Genomic DNA, 19,135 nt, shown 5'->3' with positions numbered 1-19,135 from the left:
GAAACCTACTGCATATTTATGGAGACCAACATCACATATGAGTACAATTGAAGAAGTGGTTGGTTGCACTGTTGCTTGGCCTTTTAATAAAGTTACAATGAGGTAAAATTTCATGCAACTTAAAAATGATTTATAAATAGTACAACAAATCAGCTGTAGTAACTAATTATTTCATCAAAATATATAGGAAATGAACATAATGGATGAAATTCAATTGTTTCTTGGTAGATATCTTTGGTATGTATCTTTGCATAAAATTAACTAATGACTGAACATGTGTTTTCAACTATTTTGGCTACATTTGTTTTCTTAATTTTATATATTTTTCACTCTTACAGGTGCACAACTAATGAATGAAGTGTAATATTTTGGAGGGACGCCCATGATCAACAAATTATGAATCAGTTTGTTTTAAAACTTTTGCTTATGTATTTTGTCTTGCAATATACTCGTACTTTTGGGATATTGATATTTTAGCTTTATGTAGCGAACATATTAAGAATATTTGAATTTATGTTAAGGTATAATTTTTAATGTGTTATATGTTTATCATTTGTTGCAATTATTCATATGTTAAAAGATAAAAAAATATAAAAGTTTTTGTTATGCCATGAAATTGTTCATATGACAATTAATAAATGTTAGGAAAATGATTAATGATAACAATAAAGAAACGCTATTAAAAGTAAGGATGATTACAAAAAAAAAAACGCTATGTCTGATTACTAATTACATTTTCAAAACGCTATTACATATCTTTACATAATGTTTGAAAAATGCTATTAAAAGTAAGGATAATTACAAACATAAAACGCTACGACTGATAACTAATTACATTCTTAAAACGCTATTGTATATCTTTACATAACAATTTAAAAACGCTATTCACAGTAAGTACGACTACAAACATAAAACGCCACGACTTATAATTAATTGCATTTTCAAAACGTTATTGTATATCTTTACATAACTTTTGAAAAACGCTATTAAAAGTAAATATTACTACAAACATAAAACACTATGGTTGATAACTAATTACATTTTAAAAACGCTATTGTATATCTTTCAACATCATTTCTGCATAACGTTTGAAAAATGCTATTAAAAGTAAGTATTTTCAATTTAACATAATCAATGACTACATACATAAAACGCTATGACTGACATCTAATTATATTTTTAAAACGCTATTATATATCTTTCAATAGCATTTTCACATCACAATTTAAAAACGCTATGAAAAGGTCCAGACTTTTAATAACATGGGATAATATAGCGTTTGTAATAACGCTATCGTTTGTTAAAGATAGCGTTATAAAAACGCTATGGAATGCAGTTTTTCTTGTAGTGCGAGTGGCCCATAATCAGCCCGCTGGACCAAATCCTCCATCAGCTCCCGAAGCTCCAGTAAATCAAACCGGAGCTGAACTAGATTAGGACGATCCTCCTCTGATAGTAGGAGGAGATATAACCACCATTTCGGGAGGACCCTATCTGGCAGGCACGGGAAGATGGGCACAGAAGAGGTATATTAACGAACTGAAATCTCACAACGGAGTGGAATCCATCCCAAAATAGCGGTTATCGAAACAAAAATGATTGGAAAAACAACCAATCATTTTTACAAAAGAGGATGCTAGCCACGTTTAATTCCGACATAACGATCCCTTGGTCATAATCGTTTAGCTTGCCACCTGGAGGGTACAGAGGACACTGGTAGATAACGGGAGTTCTGTGAATCTACTTTTTAGGTCCACCTTGGAAAAAATGGGGTTGTCTATCACAGAACTGAAGGCGACCTCAATGACTCTGTATGGATTTCCTTGCAAAAGATTAGTAGCCATCGGAACGATCGAATTAGTGGTAACATTGGGAGAAGGCTCGCGAACTGTCTCCATGTTACTTGAGTTCGTTGTAATCGACTGTCTAGCTGGATACAATGCAATTTTAGGCTGACTTGCACTAATGGCATTTGAAGCCATAACTTCTATCCGCAACCTAGCAATAAAATTCCCCTCAGCTGTGGGAATATGCACCGTCAGAGGTGATCAGCTCGCTGCCAGAGAATGCTATAGCATTTCTATGAAGGAAAAACACAACCCGGGCAGCAAACTATGGTCATAAGTGATGGAGGTGAGGAGTCCCAGGGAGTAGAAGGTACTTATGGGAAGGAAGGACTCCAATAACACTACAAGAAAAAAATAGTATTCATAACACTTAAAAAGTGCTATCTGGGACTATTGATAGCACTTCTGAAAATGCTAACGTAGCCCATGTTATTAAAAGTCCAGTCTTTTCTATAACATTTTTTGAATGTTATGTTCGGTGTTATCTTAAACTATTCAATAACACATTTTTAGGTGCTATAATATTCAAATAATAACATTTAGATAGAGTTTTTGATTATAAATTTGAAGTTTAATCTTGTATTTTTTCATAACACTTTTCAACTGTTACATTTGATTATTTTGATAACATTTTTAGTTTGTTATATTATATAAACCATAACGATTTTTTACGCTTATAATATGCTTTTAAATCATAACATATAGTAATAAAATTTTAAATTTTATTTTGATAAGTATACTTATATGGTTTTTTTTTAATTAAAAGATTTTCATTATTATATTTTGATAAAAAAAATTCAAAATTAATCATAAAATGTAATTCTCAAGAGATTGATAAACCATAAGTATTACATTAAACAATAACTAATTCAAACTATAAATGTGTCTACTTCATGAGATATTAGTTCTAACTTAAGTTTGAAAGCATAACATAATAAAGTTTTATAATCTTGAACAATTTTTACTTCAAAAATGAAAAATAGAAACAAAACTTTATAGTAATTTTCCTAAACAAGAAAAGTTTTTGGTCATTGAAGATAAGAGAAATACAACATCCATAAAGTTGACCATTACAAAAACAACAATAACAACAACATGATACCAGCCTGCCATCATTTAATTTGGAAAGGCTGAATATACATGCCATTCTCAACATAGAACAAACACTTGTGCAACATTTTCTCAGTAAATTCCGGGGATGACCCTGTACCGAACTTTCTCGCAGTACGATTTCCAGTATTTTCCATACCTACAATAACAATCACATGTCAAGATTTTATGCCTTTATCTGTATGAAAACGCGCAAACCATTATTCATTTCTTCTACTTATTTATTTTTCTCTACACTGGCATCGGTTTGTAAATTGTCTATACCTGTTGGACCAGAAACCACTAACATGATCAGAGTTTGTCTCTCCCATACAAGCAAATAAACTAGTAGCACTCGTAAGGTAAGTTTTAACTAATGAATTACCTCAACTTCGGGATCTATTTGAAAAACTAAATTTGGAAGGTTTACCTTTGCAATTTTTTAAGGGACATATAATTTTTCATAAACAAATGATGAGATTGTGTTTGCTTACTTGGATCAGCACCGATCATCATCCCTTTTCGCCCTGTCGAGGAGAAGGATTGTAAGAAACACCACATAAAAGTAGGGTAAAGCCTGCAGGACAAAAGTGATTCAATTCAAACACAACTTCTAACAACATAAACAAATCTAAACCCCAGAAGGAAAATTACTTGCGTGGTTAAAAAGAGCTGGAACAGTCCAGAAAAATGCAGCTAATATTTCTGGGACATAGTGGTTATGAATGAAAGCTAATATTGCACAAGTGGCAGTTATATTTACATGGATCAGCTAAAATTACTTACTTGGATCAGCTAATATTTCTTCTTGGTTATGAACCCCCCGCATTCATAACCAAGAAGAAAAAAAATCCAGCTAGTTCATATTTACATGGCAGAGCCTGAAAATGTACCATCCCGAAGTTAAAAGAATGCTGCTTTTTGTTTCCCCAGTTGTGGTAGTGTAAGTGGCAGTTATCTGTGAAATAGAAAGGGAAGAATTATGCAGGATTTAGCAGCAGATATACAGAAAATTGTATGTATAATGAGAACCAAATAACGAGTTTCAGAGAACCATATACCTTTGATGGAGCTTTGCCATTTGTTCTGCGAAACTCTTGCCTTTGCCTATCACAGTCGTAGTTGATGTATATGCAAAGAATGCCTGCTACTAGGATGTAGAGTGCCAACTGTGACAAAGCAAAGTAGACAACTAAAATTAAGAATTAATTTAACAGGGACAATGGGGAAATAGGACAGAAAAGAAAGTATGGTTGGTTGCAAAAAAAATCAAGTCTACGCTCATCTCATGGGCTTGGCAGCTTACAAACAAAGTTACAAGCATTCAACTTTTGCATTTGGCTGGTAGAATAGATTTGCAGCTTCTAACTCAAATCTAGAATCAAATTGCCAATATACAGCTTTTACAAGCTAATAATAATATTACTGGTGTATACCAAGTGGAGTTAGCTCAAATGGGAAGACATGTGGTTTGCTTCCATAAGGTCTAAAGTTTGAATCCCACCAAGGTATCTACATAGCCATTGCTATAGTTTCCTACTCTCTAGTAATGCAGAAAAGTGTTCACATTTTGAAAAGGTTGAAAAACATTTTGGAACTGTTCCTGAACGAAAGCAGTAATATTACATTTTATTGACCAAATAAACTTAGAATAGAAAACTTTATACCTGAGTTCCAAGGTGTACGGGATGATTGACCAGGTACATGCCAGGAGAAGTATATATAGAAGGCACCCATATATAGAAGTATATATGGAAAGTTAAAATAAAAGGATGTAGAACCTCGATCATGTGCAATATCCATTGTGCTCCAGTATCCAGCTTCCCACCAAAAAAACTTAGTAACATACACCAGCATCAATATGGTATTAACAAGCATTGAATCAGCCACTTTTCCGTTCACTTCATACTGGTAAAAAGAAAAAAGATAGACGTTAAATACTAGCAAAAGAGCTAAAGAGTGTGTCCACAAAGCAATCTGTTGTAGAAGTGTAAAACAGGAAGGTCGGGTCTGATTTAGAGGTAAGAAATAACCACCAGGCCAGCTGCACGGGCACACAGTAAAGTAAGATTAAGTGTTCTTTTTGTTCAAATGAATTATACAGAGAAACAATCCTTGAACAAGAGGGAAAATGCATTTAATAGATCACTTCCTCTCTATATGTTTCTTAAATTACAAATTTATCAGGATTAGAAATGTCTTTCTAAATTCTTTTACTGATATTTCTTAGCACTAGTGGTGTAGCTTTGCAACAAATTTAAAATTTGAACATTATATCACTAATATATATATAACTGAAAAATAAAACGAGCCAAGTAATAAAAACACAGTATAATTTTGTAATCCTCTCAACCAAACAAAATAAGAACCTGCAAAAGTATAACTATTGTTCTTTTTTAAAAGCAAAACAAGTTACCTCAAGCCAACGAGGAAAGCCAAAGGAGCCTCTAGGACAATGATCTGATGCAAGCCCATCCTCATTAATGATAGTTTGTCCTTCACAAAGGATTTAAAATAATGCATCTCTTTCCCCACATTTATTAGTAATACGCAAGATCGATGTGTCCTTGTTTTGAAGAATTATGTTGTTTGTGCTGATGATCGTTTCGGGAATCTTGCACAGTTTTTCAAGTATAGCTTTGACTTTCTTATTTGTTCCAAGAATCTCTCCAAGCTCCTGTCTCCTAACTGATTCATCAACTCGTGCAATATCAACAGCAAAGATGCAGCGGACAGGCTTATGATCACTGTCTGTCACATCCATGCAACCCTCATACCTATCAAACAGAAGATGGCAGGTATTTAAGTATAAAACCATGGTGTCAGTGTATCCTAGACAGGAGTAGAAAAGATATCAGTATAAGTTGTCACAGGTGTTAGTCCAGTACACAAGAAATTTTAATAAAATTATTGAGCATTTTTTCTCAACTCTGTTCCCTCCCTTCATATGTGTGATTTGAAGTTTTGAACATCAAATTTTGAGCAGATTAATATGAACTAAAGAGCTAGAGACTTAGCCAGAAACAAAACTGATGAGCTTCTTTTGATAAGTACATGCATCCAAATATGGCCTTGACAATCACAACCCTATTAAATACAGAATAAAGAAATGCATCCCTGTAAACCCGTAGAAATTTATCTAGTATCGCACTGGAAGAATTTAAGGGGGTTCTAAAGGCCACCTGGATGGCCTTTAGACCAGATAAAAAATTATGAGATACATTCCATTTGTTTTTATACTTTATTGCAATTGGGAAAAAAAAATATATGTTACATATTAGAATCACTTACTGCAATATTGAGGAAACTACAGGACAGTTCAAACTGCATTCTGATGCAGTGGTTGAACGGCTATCACGGTATATGATTCTATCACACCAAGCTGGAATTCGCTTCTTTTCACCTGAATCATACCCTACAAAAAGATAATTTACAAACAAGTCAATTATTTCCGGAAGCTTTTTATCAGCATCAATGAAAAGCTCTATAGCAGGAACGAAAGCCCACCTACAAGATTTTTTTTACCTGCTAAACACCTGATTAGAAGAGATACAAACTACCCCAACCACCCGTCTCTCGAACAGTTCAATTGGCATAAACTGAACAATACTACTTGCACAGAAAAAGTTACCTGCTAAACCAACTTGGTGTCTTTCAAACTTGTATGTGGGAGGAAACCTAATATCTGCCTCACACATTCCTTGAAAGACATTTCCAGCTTCCATTTCTGCTCTAAGTTGATCCTTTTCTCTAAGCCAATCGAAACATCTTTGTGACACAAAATCTCTAGCTTCATCACAAGATATACCATCTAATCGATAATTAAGATCACCAAGATATATGACCATGTCTGCCTCAGATAATTCAGGCATCCCTTCAGCAGAGTAGGAAACACCAGTCTGTGAAGACAACAATGCTTCATAAAATGAACTGAAACTATTTAACTTTGAAAAAAAAAATAACTCAGACCAATTTAGCATGCTACAGTGATGACATGTACATACAGTTGTATTTCGAAGCACCTGAGCAGCACATGAAGCACTAGCTGCAACAGAAAGGACCAATGGCAATCCAGATCTATAAACAAGCCAAAATAAATACATTGAGAAGACAAGCGAACTAAAAAAGAATAGGTACAGTATTGTACCGGAAGCGGCATTGAAGAGATTAGTTGGTCGACTGAAGGACATTGTCTAGTATACAAGATCAAAGTTTGCATTGCGACGATTAACCGCTTCTAGATGTGCAGCGAAGTGACAGTTAACAAAGCACATTATTCGATCATACACTCTCATCCTCAAACCAACAGCTCCCTAAAAAAAAGTCATCAATTTCTATTTAGACAAAAGGCAGATCACATATTTACTTATGTTGAGTATATGCATCAGCAGGCATGAACATATATAGATCTATAAGCCAAACGGAAACCATAAAGAAACCGTTTGGAAACCATCAAGTCTTTGAATGAATAAAAGTAACAACAATGTATGCATCACAATCATGTCATTCAAATTAACATAAAGAGCCTACCTTATTACCAATGGCACGCCCAAAGCCACACAGAACTACTGCTGCATCAACATCTCCAACATAAGCTCTAATATCAGTTCTCACCCTAAAGGATGACATTCAACAATCATTAATGAAAAATCTTAACTGACAAAGAGACCATAAAAAGATTAAGTAGGCAGAATGCAAAAGCATGGAAGAGAAGAACAAAAAAATCATAAATATAAGGTTTCTATCCTTATTCCTGAGAAAATCTAGTTCGAGACAAACAAACTAAAAATTACCCACTTGATTTTAAGAAAGTAAGAAACAACTGAGTTCACTTGAGATACAGTTAGTAATAGGTTAAATACTTGAAGTTATTAAGGAGTTAATCAGACACGGCACTTAAAAAATGGTGACGCAAAATTAAGTCTCTACATCTGAGACATTGAAAAAATAATAACAATAACAATTCACAAAAGAGTTTTTGATAGAAAATACCAACCATGCAGCAATAAGCAAGCCTACTAACTGCCTAGAACCAACTAGTTCAAATGTTGATCCTTCATCCAATGTTTTGTTAATCATATCCAGCCACCACTGCCCAACAGAACTCCCCTCAAGACCTACCTACAGTCAGGAAACAAGAAAAGTCATTATAAAAAGAAACAAATATTTAATGCGCTAAAAAAAAAAAAAAATAAATAAATAATCATAAATCATGTTATAATTCCATGTATTAATTCCTTTAATTAATTCTAAGAAAAAAGGCTCGTGATTAGTTGAACATTCACCTCTCATTTTCATTGCATAATTAAATTTTATTCTTTTCCCAGCATTCAGCAATCAAATTATTCTTAGATTTACATATTATATTGCATGGGCAAGAGCGCTTAATGGAAGCATTAAAGTATCAAAGTTAGCAGATAAACAAATAGCATTTACAATTTTACATACCCACATATATAAAAGTACAACTTATGATTAAATTCAGTGTCTAAGATATTGGCTTCAATCATGTTCATTAAAAAATCATCAGGAACATATTGTGCCCATAATATAAGTTATGATTGGTCAAGAACTTCACAAACAATTATTTGAAAATGTCATCTTATATTCATATTGTAAGAGTTCAAAAAAAAAAAAATTCCACCAAAACTATTTTTAGACGTGTAGAGAGCAAATAGTGGGAAGCGGGAATGTAGGCGTACCATAATGCAAAGGATAAATAACCAGCAGTCCACACTTTGGCTCTGGAATCATCAGATAAGAGGTACTTGACATCGGAATTAAAGACATTGATGAAACCATTTGCAGCGAGTTGGCCCCTTGGGTCAATGAAGGACCTCTCTACAAGTAGTGCAGCCATGGGCCTTTCTTCAACAGTTAAAGATAAAGATCTTTCAATAGCTTCCCAAGGCCCTATCTTAATAACACCAGCCTCTGAACCCGACCACAGGTCTCCCCTGGAACAGCAAAAGTCAAGACAAAATTTTCTTTAAGCCAAAGAAATGAAATTTGGGCAATAAAAAATGTAAATGATAAAGTTAAATCATAACACTGCGGATCCAGTTGAGGTACCATATGCTGTGATAACGAGAGAGAGAACGAGGCCTCTATGAGCCTGCCACGACAAGCTTTCCTTGAAATTGGTTCGAGTTCCAGAAGCAGCAGCATCCTTGAAATTGGTTCAATCTACTGATGAATTCTTAAGTAAAATTTTCATATATCTGAAGCTAATGTCAATTTTTTTTTTCAATCAACATGAAAGGAAAAGTTCTCAATTAAATATATGGGATCAATACATATTATATTGGGTTACCTGGGTCTTGGTTTAGCTGCTCCGTGCTCGTGTGTGCTCCAACAGCTCAACGGGAAAGAGTGAAGAGAGACTAAACATGGTGTTGTTCAGTCGGACTTTAGAGTATCGGGGCTTGAGGAAGAGAGAGTCGATAGACTCTGTTAGAGAGAGAGCTTTAGCTAGGCGTGGTCATGGCGTGATGGAGAGAGTCGATAGACTCGGTGAGAGAGAGCGCAATGGAGAATGGAGAGGGAACTGATAAAATGAAGGCGAGAGAGAGAGGATGAGCCGTGATTAGGGTGAGCTGAATCCGAATGAGAGAGAGAGAGGAAACCCAAATGATATTTTTCATTTTCATTTGGCGGTAAGTATTTTCACTTGCCGCCTTTAGGGTAAAATTTCAGCTTGTTTGTTTTTATTAGTATATATTTATAGCACTTCTAAATTTATGTAATATTTTGACGTAATATATAAGCAAAATTGTTGTAGTGTAAGCAGAAGATAGTGACGTCGCTCCATGTGAAGACACTGACCCACGAATGGACAAAGATAGGTCAGAACTCCAAGCTATCAAGGAGCTCGAGGAAGTAAGAATTGATCCCGAAAAAGCTTCAAGAGTCATTAAGATTGGAAAAAATCTTGATGATAAAAGGAAGGAGTTTATCAATATTTTACAAGAGGATCTGGACATTTTCGCCTCGTCGCATGAAGACATGGTGGGAATAAGCCCGAGTGTGATCATGCACATTTTAAATTTGGACAAGAGCATGCTTGCTAAATCCCAAAAACAAAGACGTTTGGGAATAGTCCGAGCTGAAGCACTTGAGGAAGAAGCAGCTCAACTATGAAAATGTAGGTTCATTCGTGAAGCAAAATACACGATCTGGGTTGCCAACCCCATGCTGGTCCCAAAGCCAAATGGAAAATGGAGGGCCTACATTGATTTCTCCGACTTGAACAAAGCTTGCCCAAAGGATTGCTTTCCATTACTAAGGATCAATCAGTTGATAGATGCCACAATAGGTCACTAGCTCATGTCCTTCATGGATGCGTATTTTGGGTATAACCAGATCGTGATGAGTCCTGCAGACCAGGAACATACTAGCTTCATGACCCCAACGAACGTATATTGTTATAAAGTCATGCCCTTCGGGCTGAAGAATGTCGGAGCTACATATCAGCGGTTAGTTAACAAAATGTTCACTAATCAGATCAGGAGATATATGGAAATGTATGTCGATGATATGCTTGTCAAATCCAGGACTACCGATAACCATGTATCCGATCTACAAGAATGTTTTGAAATTTTAAGGAAGTATGACATGAGGTTGAACCCCCAGAAGTGTACTTTCGGGGTAGCATCAGGAAAATTTCTGGGATTCACAGTCAACACGAGGGGGATAGAAGCGAATCCTGATAAAATTAGGCCATTGTTAGAAATGCCCTCGCCTAGGTCGCATAAAGAATTTCAAAGCCTGACTGGAAAGGTGACAACTTTGAATCGTTTTATTTCAAAATCCACTGACAAGTGCCTGCCGTTCTACAACTTGCTCAAAGGAAACAAAAAATTTGAATGGACTGAGAAATGCGACCAGGCATTCCTCGACCTAAAAACACACTTGGCCGAGCCCCCAGTATTGTCTAAGCCTATGTCTGGAGAACCTCTATTCCTTTATTTGGCCATGACAGAAAATGCAGTCAGTGTCGTGTTAGTTCGAGAAGAAGACAGTGCTCAAAAACCAGTGTATTATATAAGCAAGAGATTTCTCGGAGCTGAATCATGGTATCCACTGATAGAAAAGATGGCATTCTGTCTGATATTGGCTTCCAGGAAGCTCTGGCCATATTTCCAGTCCCATTCAATTAACGTCATGACTGACCAACCTTTAAAGCAGGTGTTGCAAAAACCTAAAACGTCAGGACGTCTTTTAAAATGGGCAATCGAACTCAGCCAATTCGAGATATTGTATATGCCACAGACCTCAATCAAAAGTCATGCCCTTGCTGATTTTTGTGGCTGAATGCACTGGATTTCAAGAGGAGCTTTTGAAGGAACTGGTGCAGGAGTTGTGGAGGATATTCGTAGATGGATCATCAAACGAGAATAGATCGGGAGCAAGGATCCAACTAATCTCCCCAGAAGGGCATCGATTCCATACAACTCTGAGATTCGGATTTGAAGCATCTAACAACGAAGCCGAATATGAAGCCTTACTAGCTGGACTGAGAGTGGCAAGGGAGCTCAAAGCGAAGGCCATCCAATGCTATAGCGATTGTCAGCTCGTGGTTAATCAGGTGTTGGGAGAATATCAAGCTTGAGGTACCAAGATGGAAGCCTACCTAGCTAAGGTGAAGGGAGATCTATCTGAATTTGAGTACAATACTGTTGAACAGATACCTCGCGAGTAGAATTCTAATGTTGACGCTTTGGCCAGGCTTGCCACCACCTGAGAAGTTGAGACCTTGAATGTAGTGCTAGTGGTGTTCTTGGAAAATCCAAGTGTGACAGAAGAAATTGTAGTGGTCGAGATGACTGACACAAGATCGACCTGGATGACTCCCATAATGGAATACCTCACAACAAGAAGGCTACCTTAGGATAGAAAGGATGCAATAAAAATACTATATCAAGCTTTGAGGTATGTGATAGTGGATTGGACATTGTACCAACGTGGTCATTCATTGCCTCTACTACAATGTGTTCTGCCCGAGGAAGCTAAAACCATTTTGCAAGAAGTTCACGAAGGCTTTTGTGGAGATCATGCTGGGGGGAAAAACCTAATAATGAAAATACTGAGGCAGGGCTATTTTTAGCCTACTTTAACAAAAGACTCGACCTCGTATGTTAAAAAATGCAGCTAATGCCATCATTTCGCCATAGTGGCCCGAGCTGCGCCCATCGAACTAACGATGACCTCATCCACGTGGCCATTTGCGGTATGGGGAATTGACCTCATAAGATCCATGCCTATGGGAAAGGGAGGAGTTCATTATGTAGTGGTGGCGATCGACTATTTCACGAAGTGGGTAGAAGCCGAACCTCTAGCAACCATCACTTCAAAGAGAGTCCTAGACTTTGTGGTGAAAATATTATATTTCGGTTTGGGCTTCCTAAAAAATTGTGTCTGATAATGGGACACAGTTCGACAGTGAACTCTTCATTGACTTCTGTGAAAAATACGACATTATTAAGACTTTCTCCTCAGTAGCGTATTCGCATGCCAATGGACAAGTTGAGGCTGTAAACAAAACCCTAAAGGCGAGCCTAAAGAAGAGGTTAGACGAGGCCAAAGGATTAGTGCCCGAATAGCTCCCGCAAGTACTTTGGGCATACCAGACTTCTCATAGAACCTCCATAGGACATACCCTTTTTTTCACTAACTTTTGGAAGTGAGGTCGTCCTTCCAGTCGAAGCCATGGTAGCCACTCACAGGCAAAGGACATTCAGCCAAAATCAGAATGATTAACTCCTTAATGCGTCTCTCAACCTAATTGAAGAGAAGCAAGAGGAATCACAATTACAGCTCGCCCATTATCAACAAAAAATCACTCGTTATTTCAATTCTAAAAATAAGACGCGAAGATTTGGATTGGGCGACCTGGTTCTCCGAAGGGTCTTTTCGGCGAATAAGGATCCCAAGGACGGTGTCTTAGGTCCGAACTGGGAGGGACCATATCAAGTCATTGAAGTTTTGCGTGAAGGAACTTTCAAGATAGCTCGGTTGAATGGGGAAGTAGTCCCACAGACCTGGAATGCCTTACATTTGAAAAAGTATTATCAGTAGTACCATCATCCATGTAAGGCTTTTCTATAAAAGTCATTTGATTAAATAATAAATGGAATATTAAATAATTTTTCTTGTTAAGTCTATTTAAATAGTTTTTCTTGTTGAGGTTGTATCAGCTCGTGTATTAATGTTTGTAAAAGCAACCAACAAAGTGTCTACATTTTGGTTACTTGGGGGGCATATAACCCGAGGTTGGCCAGATCGCTGGATAAGTCTAAATTATTTAAAATCCTGGATACAACCTGGTCCGAAACTTAGAAGCTTGGAAAATTGATTATTCGACAACTTTTTAAGAGCTCGAGTTTTCAATAAACCCAGTGCAAACTAAGTAGAAGTCATTTAAAACCCTGGACGCAACCAGGATCGAAATTTAGAAGCTTAGAAACATTGATTATTCAATGTCTTTTTAAAGTTTGAAATTTCAATAAACCTAGCGCGAACTATATTTAAAATCATTTAAAACCCTGGATGCAACCAGGTCCGAACTTGTTTAGTATCAAGGGTTTTTTAAAGATCATGTTATAAATAAACCTAGCACGAACTAAGTTTCAATAAATTAAAAACCTCGAATATAACCGGGTTCAAGGCCTGATTCTTAACAGGTATGATACAAATCAAACATACAAAACTTGGATATAACTGAGCTAAAAATACATGTCCCAATCTAAAAATTGATTCCTAAAATCTTGAATGTACAAGTCCAAGGATTCACAAACATAAAAGATAGTAAAGGAGAGATAAATGGATCAGAAAGTTAGATATATATATATTGAAACAAAGTAGGCATTATCCCGAGGAGAAAAACCTCGAACCAAGCCCAAAGGCAATTGTTTAATAAAAAAACCGTTAAACAATTATAGACAAATAAAAAACAAAGAGAGGCTATCATTGAGCTCCACCAGTTCGCCTAGCCGAGTTGACCTCCTCGCCATCACCCTCAGCTGCCCCGGAAACCTGGCCAGTCTCTGACAGTTCTTGCAAAAGTCTAGCCTTGAATTTTTCAAGAAGCGGATCCCACAGCCCAGTTTCCATGAAAGAAAAGTTCTCATCTGGGTTGAAGGCCCAGCACTGTTATAACATCTCTTCCATGGAAGAAAATGAGGCTGCCTTTTCTTTTCTAACTATGGCCTCAGCCTCGAGCAGTTTGGTTTTGGCTTCATCAACCTCAGACTGAAGTTGTACAATATGAGCCTGGAGGGCAGACAATGAAAACTTCGCAGCCTGCTCGCTTTCCTAGGACGAGGTGAGAGTGGCCTTAGCATCACCAAGGTAGCTTTGGCAGCTTACTCACTTTCTTGAGCAGCTGTCAGGGCAATGTTGGCGGCGTTTAATTCAGCATCATTTCTAGCCCTAGCCCGGGCTATGCTGCGATATTGGGCCAGGATAGACTGCAAAATAACAAAACAAGTCAGAGATATATCCTTGATCACAATAATAAGGAATTTTTCACTAAGGAAAGATAACTTACAGTGAGGTTCATCCCCATAGCTGACTCCAAGACATTCTCCGGGTTGCGCTCCTCGATGGCCCCTAGATCCCTCGAGCTGGCCTTATAGGCGTGCCCCACCATATGGCTTGCCGTCTCATAAATGATGCCCCGTAAAGCTTCAAGGATCTTTCCAAGATCCTAGGGATCTATTGGAATTCAAACGGTGAGGGCTGAAACGGTGGGGGCTGGAGGATCAGCTTGTATTACTTTGTCCTGAGGAGGCACGAATCGAGGTGGAGGAAGAGGAGGAGGAACCTTAGTAGTAAAAGTACTCACTGGAATTGATTCCCGGGTTGAGCTCGCAACCTTTCCCTTGGCAGGGGACTTGGAGGTGTTTTCTTTGAGATCCTGAGCCTCTTTACGGCGGGGCCCAAGCCAATTTTCTATGTCTGAAAGGCAGTTCAGAGGTCAGGAGCTCCGGGTTGTTCCATCTCTTCGCCTGAAAAGAATAAAAAGGAATTAGTTCGCAAATAAGGTTTACCATAATATACATAAAGAAAGAAAATAAATAAAAATCCTACCCTCTGGGTTGGGGGAGGAGTCTATTATTACGACCTCCAACCTTGGAACTACTAGGGGAGAGGGAGAGTCTAAGAATAGTATTTCTAGGATCCTAGGAGGTTCAGGCTCAGGTTCTTCCTCAAGGCTGGACTCATCTATGTATTGCCTAAATCCAGGTGTAAAGGTACCCTGGAGCAGAGAATGTCAGGTCCTACGATTGGCTCCATACTCCTCAAAAATGGCAGATCTAAAGTTTAAAGTGTTGTCAACAAAAACTGTGCCCTTAGGGCAACTACTGTCATGGCATACCACTAGGTGGTCTACGCATTGGATCAGGGTTACATTACGATCTGGCTTATAAGGATGACGATGGACGATCTGATTTGGGTTAAATCAAACTAAGCTAAAATCGGCAACAACCCTATCTAATTCCCTATAGGGGTATAGGTTACCTTGGCTTGAGGGGCCGGCTACTGCCCCTGACGCTACTCGTTCTAAGTTAGGTTCCTGGGCAGCCTCGGGAGCCTGCCTTTTCCTCACAAGAGGCACCTCATCCTCTTCTTCATCCTCGCCTTCGGTGGCTGGCAAGGCCTCCTCTTGAGAGGATGGAAGCTCCTGGATCAGCGGAAGGGTAGCCCGGGTCCTTAAGGTCAACGTTTGACCTTCGCCAATCAACTTACACGCCAACATCGTGACGTCGTTCATGACTTGGCAGTAGTCCTTCGCATTGGGTGGAAGCCCAGAAAATTTCTCGTATTGACCCCCGAGGGTCACGGACTTCTTCGTCCTCACAAATATGGCTGCACGAGAAATAAATGCAGTTAAGACATGTACAAAAGAAACACCTTGAAAGGAATAGAAATGTCATGAGCTGAGGTTTCAAAAGTAAGAAACTTACAAGGACAGTTGAAGTATCTGTGCTCGCAATTCCGAAACCCATTTGACATAAAGAATAGGTCTTTTTAGTCGTTGGGGTGACTGAGAAGCTCAATGACGGGAGTAGAGTTGGAAAATCTTATCAGATAGTAGAACCCCTCACCTCGCCCCTTTTGTTCCGGGCTAGCTTTAAGGCAGAAGAAATATAGTATATCTGCCGGAGTGGGGACCTCCCACTCATGCTTCAAAAACAAGTATTATAGCCCTGCCAAAAGCCTAAAAGAATTTGGGGGAGATGAAATGGAGCTAACTTCACATATTTCAAGAAGTCAGCAAAATATTATCCAGGGGAAGAAAGGCCCCCGCCTTCAAGTGCTCGTCGCTCCAAGCCGCGAAGTCGTCTTGGATGGGGGAGCAACTTTGTTCCCCTTCAAATGCATGTCGAGCAAGGAGAGTTCTAGTCCCGACCTCAATATTTTGGCTCAGCATGATCTTATTCACCCTCCCCTGGGTCGTGATTTTGGATACGATGCGTTCAGCCTCGAAGTATGCGTTGGGGTCAACCACCACCTCCTTCTCCACCACCGGACCAAAGTGGGGGATGGGAGACTCTGGGGCGATCTATTTCCCCTTGTTCTTTTGCTGACTAGATGAGCTGGGCGCATTCTTCTTAGGGGCGGTTTTCTTGTGAGCAGCCATCAGATCGCCAAACGAGCAGAAAGAACTAAGAGGATTTAAAGACTGACGCAGTAGTACGAAGAGGGGGAGGTTTACTTTTGTTCTACGAGCTGAGGTTAGCCTCAGCCCCATCACGTGATGCCACACAATACCCTAAGTTACGCGCCTCAGTTTCCTGATAGACCTTTGATAGTTAGGGATATGTGTGTCAGACTGCCAAACCACTACTTTCCTTGGGAGGCGGTTTAGTGCAAAAACCACCCAAGAAGCGTGACCCCTAAGCTACCTGGTTTGAACCCTAAAAACCCTTTGTCTCCTTTATCGCGAATGGGTATTTTTAAAATTAATTCACCATAGAAATTACCCAGATTTACCCAGAAACTTCCCAGTTTTATGAATGTCTTATTTCTAAAGATATTTTTGAACTCACCTGTTGCACCTAAGTCGAAGGCTATTCGCAAAAAATGTTTATAAATAGCCTAACAGTGACTACAGTGAATATTGTGGATGAACATGGTGAAGAACAAAAGTCTAAAATAAAATAAAAAACTCTTAAAGTCAAAAGAGTGAGATACTTACAGTATGTTTCATTGAAGGTAAGACGTAGATTTTGCAAAGGGAAGTTCTTGGAAAACTTCTGAGTAACTGGGTACAATGAACGAGTGTGGGAATTTCTGGGAAGGAAGGAAGGAAGTTTCAGAAGTGTAAAAGAGGAAATTTTTTAAATGAAAGGTGGTGAAGTTTGAAACTTGGCCATTCCTTTTATAAGTATGTTGTGTTAATTAATCTGTGCCATCCGGTTGGATTGATTCAAGATCCAAGGTTCAAGGTTAAATAGACAAAACGGCGGTAAAAAGGTGACAAGACAATTATTGCAGTCCTCGAAACCCAAACAGACGCCAACTGCAGTGCACCACGTGTCCAGTACTCGAGTAGTGGGCAATCATGGTTTTGTGTAACAGAAGACTAAAAGCCCCTACTGTGTAGGTCAGAGAATGATGACGTCATACATGAGCAAGAGCTTGGGGGGAAAATGTTGTACCCTAATTTTAGCTTGAGTCATTCACTCAGTTCGGGTACAACTGGCAAGTAAATATACGGATAAATAACCAAGGGAATGATATCTGCTTATTGTGCACGTAAGAAATTCCAGTTACACATGAGTATGTGTGGTGTTAGACGTCCTAGGTTTAACCTGATCTACAAACATGAAGGTTGAGAAGTGTGAGTTCATAATATCCAAATAGGGTTCGAAATAGGAGTTTGGAGGAGATGTTCAGCTCGTGCTAACTCGAATGTATTGCATACTCAAGGATCCCTGGAGACTCGGAATCCCATTATACGGTTATTTATGACCAGGTTGTCATATTTAATGTCCCATATATTAGGAGAACATTAACTGTATAATAAAATCATATCTCATTATAAATGGAAAATATACGTATTAAATGTAATATATATGTATTTTCCGTGATTGACTCACGCAGTTATCCAAACCTGTCAATGGAATTTCTCTATAAATACTGAGAATATTGGACAGGAAAATGGACCGATTATTCTTTAATACTAAAACTCTGCCAAAATAGAGAGTGAAACAGCAATAAAATAGACTCATGGACTAGGTGGATTTTAACCAGTGAACCACGTAAAAAATTTGTGTTATTGTGAATTCATTTCATTTCTCATTACGGTTTATACTAAGCACTAATCTACCTTTTTATTTCTTAATACACTATTGGCGAAAAACCTCTTCAACAACAAAAATAATAATATAAAAATAGGTAATAAATAATAATAATAACACCATTTATATCATATAATTAACACATTTTTATAACACCTCCTATCATCCTAATTAATTTTGAAAATCTTTTCTACAATTTATAATAATAATAATAGTTACTAATCACCAATATTAGCAATTAATTAACAGTAATAATATTAATATTAATTACTAACCGTTAAAATTAATTACATATACATGTAATTTTTTACAAACAATTGATAATAATAGTAATCAATATAATAATAGCAATTCAACTTGTGTCATAACCATTAATGTTAATTATTTATATTTAATTAGTCTACAATATAATAGTAATAATAATAACACTCTTTATATCATAATGTTAACACAATTTTACAACATCGAATATTATCTTATTTTATTAAATAATCACATCTTCTGTAGTAATAACATATGGGAAATTTCACATTCTATACATTATAGAGGGTACCATTTAAAAATGCTACACATATTAAAGATTTCAAAATAATGTTGCTTTTTTTGCGATTTTTTAGATTTGAAACTTTGAAATTTGTAGAAATTCGACATTGTTCGATGGTGGTTCGATGAGACTTTCAAAATCATGATTTTTGATAAAAAAATACTTTGCTCAATGGTGGTTCGACAGTGGCTCGATAGTACTCGATGTGATTCTTTCAAGAGACATAATTTTTCACTCGAGTATCCGTTTGAGATGATTTTTTTTTAATTTTTGATATTTTTTCAAGATCTACACGTTTGACATGCTCATATGCACATTTTTGAAGTGTAGCACTTGGAAAAAGAAAT

General features: G+C 37.4%; 1 long non-coding RNA gene and 1 pseudogene across 1 annotated transcript; both read right to left on the bottom strand.

Annotated features, from left to right (window-relative positions):
- Positions 1 to 2,787: 2,787 nt before the first annotated feature.
- On the bottom strand, positions 2,788 to 3,512 carry LOC133823433 (uncharacterized). The gene is made up of 2 exons (XR_009888335.1): positions 3,431 to 3,512; positions 2,788 to 3,096 (listed from the first exon to the last, which is right to left on the bottom strand). It is a non-coding gene; the product is annotated as an uncharacterized LOC133823433 (long non-coding RNA).
- A 93-nt stretch (positions 3,513 to 3,605) lies between these two features.
- Positions 3,606 to 9,511, bottom strand: LOC133823432 (type II inositol polyphosphate 5-phosphatase 15-like; annotated as a pseudogene).
- Positions 9,512 to 19,135: the final 9,624 nt, after the last annotated feature.

This window comes from Humulus lupulus, chromosome 3 (genome assembly GCF_963169125.1).
Source record: "Humulus lupulus chromosome 3, drHumLupu1.1, whole genome shotgun sequence".
Taxonomy (NCBI): domain Eukaryota; kingdom Viridiplantae; phylum Streptophyta; class Magnoliopsida; order Rosales; family Cannabaceae; genus Humulus; species Humulus lupulus.
This window is presented reverse-complemented; position numbering and strand designations above follow the sequence as displayed.